The 6211-nt window shown below is 39.1% G+C and overlaps 1 protein-coding gene across 6 annotated transcripts in view; it reads right to left on the bottom strand.

Annotated features, from left to right (window-relative positions):
* LOC110019494 (barley B recombinant-like protein D) overlaps nt 1-4604 on the bottom strand; it is a 27706-nt gene extending 23102 nt beyond the window's left edge. The window contains exons 1-3 of one of the 6 annotated variants that reach the window (XM_020717164.1): nt 4339-4604; nt 4182-4249; nt 3972-4074 (exon numbers count right to left, since the gene is read on the bottom strand). The gene's annotated coding sequence lies outside the window, so the exon portion shown is untranslated. Of the gene's footprint in view, nt 1-3514; nt 3609-3971; nt 4075-4181; nt 4250-4338 lie in introns of those variants that run through there. The other 5 variants (XM_020717163.1, XM_020717165.1, XM_020717166.1 and 2 more) reach the window with 5 other exon arrangements.
* Between the last annotated feature and the right edge of the window lie 1607 nt (nt 4605-6211).

The following is a 6211-nucleotide window of genomic DNA, read 5'->3' as shown; positions in this document are numbered from 1 at the left end:
GCATTGAACCGCTAGGAGGCCAACCTGTGAATCATTGCGCAACAGCGGGAGAACTCTCGTGAAGGAGAAAGAGGAGCGAAGTCGCGATAGTTCGCAAAAAGGGAGATCATGATGTTTCACAATTCGGGGGGGGGGGGGGGTGTGGGGGAGCTTCGCAAGCTACCGCACATGTAAAGTGTTTTCTGAATTCTTCTTGTATTCTCACCCCTTCCTTTTGTGTAGAAGTTTCTTTTATCCAATGGGAGTCTATAAATTGTTGTCCTCTGTATGTGAGAGTTCGTTTTTGGCATTGTTTATTTCAGATTCCTGTGTTGAATCCTTCTCCCTATTCTAAGGTTGTATCTGAGGAGGTGGTGGTGTTTCAGTTGTATCCTACTCCAAGGTGGTGTTGTAGTCTTCCCTTTTACCTTCCTCAAATCTTCTACTTCCCTATCCTCAACCGCCAATCTCCCCCTCCGTCACCCTAACACCCGGTCGACCACTTCCCTGCAGGTTATTACTATTGTCCTCCCCTCCCCCACTCCATCCCAGCATTCGTCCGCCCATTACATGCAATCGTACCTCGTTGTGCCGCCTTCTACCCTCCTTCCCAGCACTTCCAATCGACTGTTCCTCACCCCACTACCACTGCCCTCACTATCCATAACCTTCCAGCCACCTTTATGCCTGTTGTCGGTCTCAGTTGTATCCTACTTCAAGGTGGTGTTGTAGTCTTCCCTTTTACCTTCCTCAAATCTTCTCCTCCCCTATCCTCAACCGCCAACCTCCCCCTTCGTCACCCCAACACCCGGCCGACCACTTCCCTGCAGATTATTACTGTTGTCCAGCCCTCCCCCACTCCATCCCAGCAGTCGTCCGCCCATTACCTACAGTCGTACCTTGTTGTACCACCTTCCACCCTCCTTCTCAGCACTTCCAACCGATTGTTCCTCACCCCACTACCACTGCCCTTATTGTCCATAACCTTCCAGCCACTTCTCCGTCTGTTGTCGGTCACCTACGACCGACCTAATTGTTCTTCCTAAAGTTCTGCATCTCCCCCTCGTTGCCACCCGCATCCCTTGGCTACCATCATCCCTTCCAATCATCTATATCCCTCTAGCTGACCCCCACCACCTATTGGGATACATCTTAATGGTGTTTGCTTTTTTCATTCATGGTTTATATTGTTCTTTTCTGTTGTGTTGTGTTGTCACCATCTCTCTACATCAATAAAAGTTTGTTTTTTTTGTTTTTTGTTGAATTTCCTACTAGTTCCGGTATCACTGATGCAACTAATAATGAAACCAAAATGCAAAGTCACATTCACATTTAGCTAATAGTGGGCTCAATTGATTGATAGCCACATGAAGTACCATGAGCTTCTCAATAGTTGTGAATTCACGTGATTAAATATTTTTCCGATAAAATCACACTAACTCCTTGTCCCATGTCACGAGTATGACATGAAGCATTTCAAAAGGAAGTGCATGATATATCCATCACCAATATGCCTAAGCCTCGAATATAGATTAAACAAATAATGCATGGACTAAAAAATAGATAAACTTGAAATTGATCCACCTCAAGAGATGTGGTGTTGCTCTAAAAGTTCACAAAAATTAAAAAAAGAAAACCAAACTTTTTCAGAATCAAAAACTTGAACTCAGCAAACTAAGCGCCATACTCAAGTTGGTCACCCAGCCTATAAGGCAAGATCATATTAATAAAAAATTTCAACCCGAATGGAGCTTGTTTTTAAAATAACCTCAGATCCTCGTACAAATTATTTTAGGCTCGAATTCAAGTAAAGAAATGAAAGCATCAAGACAAATTATAAATTCAACAAATTTAAGGGAAAATTATTGTTTAAAGCTTAAATCGAGCATTCGTTCATCATCTTTGTTCATTTGATAAGAATGAAAAATTTAAGATCACTTTAGATCACAGAGTCATATCAAGCATACATCTATAATCATTCCCAGATCTCATGTTAGCAAAGACATCTCACATGTCCCCGACCTGCATAAATTTACTGCCAAATAACATTACAAAAATAATTAGTCACAATCAAGGAATTTGTCGTGCACTAGCACAAATAAATTATGATAACTGTAAAATCCCATGAGTTCGAGTGATACATTATGGAGTGCACTTGATGAGAAATGGAATCCTCTATTAACTAAAGTACACATTAGATAATGCAATCCAAAGATTAACAAAGAAATCTTACAATCATATTGCATCGATTGCCTCTTCTTAATATGTAGACAAATTGTCCAAAAGAACTTTGGATGAGATTTTGATATGATTTTTCACTACTCCCCTCCACCCCCTTCGCATTTTCCCCAACTTTAAATTAAAGTTAGTGAATATTTTTTAATCAAAAACAAAAATTACTACTATCAGAGGAGTCAAATTGGGTTCTCATGTTGAGTTCATATATGACCCAAATTCAACCCGATTTGAAACCAATTGACCTGAATCCAACCTGAATATTAAATGAGTTAGAAATTATAACCCAAAAAAAACCCACTTTTAACATGATTAATTCAAACACAATTATTTAACATAAGCATAATATTTATTTGTGTCAATTTCAGGATGTCAATTTCAAATTGATGGGTCAACCTAAGCCCGACCTAAAAATTTAAACCGGATGGGATTTTTTACACAAATCCTACCTGATAATCAATCAATTCAAAACAAACATGGGTTTAATTGATCATGTAAAAAAATTTCAAAGGAATGATCAGAGACTATTATACAAGCCCCCAGTCACCTCTAATGTGTCTAACAATTCGAGTACCACCTCCTTAAGGCCAAATGTGCCAGAAGGGACTAGAACCCCCGACCTGAGGGGTCTAGACCGTAGATGCCAACCAACAGGGCAACGTACGCGGCACATAGCCTAAACCCTAAACCCTAAACCCTAAACCCTAAACAAAGCGTCAACGTAAGATAATTTAAACCAATGATTGTGAATAAATACCTAACATTGCTCACGCTCAACAAGGTAACGCTTGTCTAAGGAATATTTGTGTCGGAGGGAATATTTACAAGTTAATGAAACAAGATAATAGTGATTAATAGCTTTACATACAATAAATGCTGGCAGGGCATTTCACGATTCTTTGCATAGCAAAAGCTATTAAAGTTGTCGAACCTATATAAGCATTTAGCTACAATTAAGGCTTCATTATACATTGTTTTGATGATGATGTGCTTCCATTGAGTTGTATGAACTACATTATACAATTAAGGCTTCATTAGACATTGTTTTGATGATGATGTGCTTCCATTGAGTTGTATGAACTACAATTATCACCCATTCTAGGCCATCAAAAACAGTCATCCATATACTAAATGCCAAACCAAGCAGTGCTCAACAAAGCATCGCCGGCAGCCCGAAAGAACTAAATGCCAAACCAAGCAGTGCTCAACAAAGCATTGCCGGCAGCCCGAGAGAACACAATGTAAAAGCTTTAATTCAATGCATTCAGTCATTAATGATGCTGCATGCAGAACCTTTAACCTATAAAACCAAGAGCCGCTGGTTATCAGTCATAGGAGGATTTAAAGTTGTAAGGGATGTTTGAAGGTGGCAGGCTTGTTGGGAATTTCCTGTATTTCAGCAGTTTATAAAACCAATATCAATGAAAGAAATGCATCACAGAGAGTGATGAAGGAATGTAGCAAAACCTAAAATGAACAAAAAGTATCTGATCAACCGAAATAATTTTAGTGGTGAACTTGTGAATTGTATACAATAGCAAACTGTCGATCTAGTATTGACGGTTTCTGTTACGTAAGGTTCCCTCAAGAAAATGTTTTGCAAAAGATTAAGAGCGGGGGAGAGAGAGAGAAAGCATTCACAAAAGCACCAAGTGATCTCCATGCGGTTGAACAATCAAGATGAGCAGAAGAAAAAAAAAACTATGTCAAAACACAAAACCGTTTCAACAAAATGCAAGCAGGTTTACTCCACTTACTAATTAAGTACGAATAGATAATCGCCAAGCCAACAAAGTCATAACCGAACAATTACAAGCTTCAGCCCATGTCCATAGTTGTCATCGGCCGCACCTATGAAAACTAAAAGTTGAAAAGCAGAGATCAGGCCAAAAAATGAAAAGAAGAGCAAATACCACCGGAAATTCAGCAAAACTCAGCTCCACACGACAATAGACTGCAAACCATACCCCTGGAAGCAAAGGGCCAGTTTCTACTACTCAGTAGAGCGTAGCTTTGACGATGAACCAGCAACCTGCTGCGGTCAATCCGAAAAAAATGTAAAATATATCGTGATTTCTAGAGAGAGAACTAAAGAGAGTGATGAGGTTCGGAAGAGGAAGGCACTAGAGCAAGATGAGCAAAAACCCCTCATCAACGATGGTTGGGAATCTCCCATCTAACTCTCTTCGTGACTTCGTCGTCTCCGCTTTCTGTAACCTACTTGCTCCTATTTTTTCCCCCCGGTAGATTTTCCCTTTGCTCGTTCTGTGGAGGCTCTCTCTCTCTCTCTCTCTCTCTCTCTCTCTCTCTCTCTCTATCCTTCCATGGAATTCTGAACTCTGGGGTCCCCCTTCCCGGCCTTTTGCATCCTTGTAGGGGGAATGGCAACCGGATATGGGGCGACGATTAAAGATGATTTGTACAGGATATTTTTATGAGCATTAAATTAATGTTAGTATTTTGGATTCTAATTCTTCTAATTTTTAATACAATATTAAATTATTATGATGATTGTGCTTAATTTGATGTTTTATTTTGTTTTAATAACTAAAAATAAATTTTTTTTTGAAATTAAATTGATTGATGTTGTTAAAGAAATATATGTCGGTTCTAATATAATATTGCACTGTTAATTTTAAAGAGATCTAAAAGTTTAGAGAAAAATGGTACAATAAAAAATTTAAGGAATAACTGCCTTAAATTTTTAAAACTAAATAGGAAATTAGATTGCCTTAAATTTTAGGAATAATTGCCTCAAAAGAATGTGTACTTCAATAAATTTGAGATTTTTGACATGTTCTCACTCTCTCTGTCGCATGGGATCCAGTCGAGCAGATGTCCGTGTACTAGCCGCCTCATCAGTCGTCTGTCTCGCTGCTCAGGCCGACTCACCATTCGGCTGCTTCTCCCTCTATCACGTGCAAACTTCACCTTAATGACCATCTCACCACGCCTTTGAGTTTTCGTATATGACAAGAATGGGTGATTCTTTGAATGGCATGAGTATTCGTAACTTTTTATGGGATTACATCTCAAAACTTTGTTATATTCATTATTTTTCAAACAAATTCAATAACTACTTCTTAAGTGCAGGAATTTAAGGCAATTTTTCATGAGTTCATTTTTTTAAGCCTAATCTAGTTTACTCCAGCACTCGACGAACTCAAATCTGAATTCATGGCAAAACCAAGAATGACACAATACGTTTGATCGATAAAACACCCCAAAGGGCTAGCCCAAGAGACTTTCCTTACTACAAAATCAAGTTTCGTAGCTTAAATTGGAAAAAAAAATTAAAGATGGTTCCCTTTCTCATAGCAACAAGCTCCGTGAAATGTATAGCAACAATCATCCTGGAAAAGAGTCTAGGCAGCTTCCTCTTAAAGAGAAAATTTTATTACGTCCGAACTCCGAACGTAGAGATACATCCGGAGTTCAATGAAATCACGTCACGTAGAGGTGACGGAAAAATAAAAAAAAATTATTTTAGCATAGAGAAATATTCCTCCCATGTTATTTCACGTTATTGAGGTGTTATTGTGGTGGTATTCATGTATTATTTTATTTTGGGAATATTCCCGGTGCTATAATAACACAATTACGCATCAATATCACCACAATAACGTGAATAACGTGGAATAACACGGGATGAACATTCTCCAGTGTTACCGGGCCGGATCACAAGAAAACGAGTTTTTTAATGTCAGCTCCACATGGAGGTGATTCATTGGACTACGGACGTATCTCTACGTCCGTAATCCGAACGTTATAATTTTTCCTCATAGAGAGGGGATCCAACCTAAGATGGAAGTCCGATCGGGCGACGGACAAACGTAAGTGAAAGGTTAGAACCGGTTTCAACCTCTTGAAAACCTACCGGTTGCAACATAAGCCACTCAGTTAAATAAAAACGATCGGCCGCGATGACAAGATTGCCCGATCGGTCCTATAATTTGCTATCAACGCCAAACAATAAAAAAAACGAGCCTCTCAACAA

The sequence above is a fragment of the Phalaenopsis equestris genome, unplaced genomic scaffold (assembly GCF_001263595.1).
Source record: "Phalaenopsis equestris unplaced genomic scaffold, ASM126359v1 Scaffold000060, whole genome shotgun sequence".
Lineage (NCBI taxonomy): Eukaryota > Viridiplantae > Streptophyta > Magnoliopsida > Asparagales > Orchidaceae > Phalaenopsis > Phalaenopsis equestris.
The sequence above is the reverse complement of the archived record's forward strand: the minus strand, read 5'-3'. Positions and strand labels throughout refer to the sequence as shown.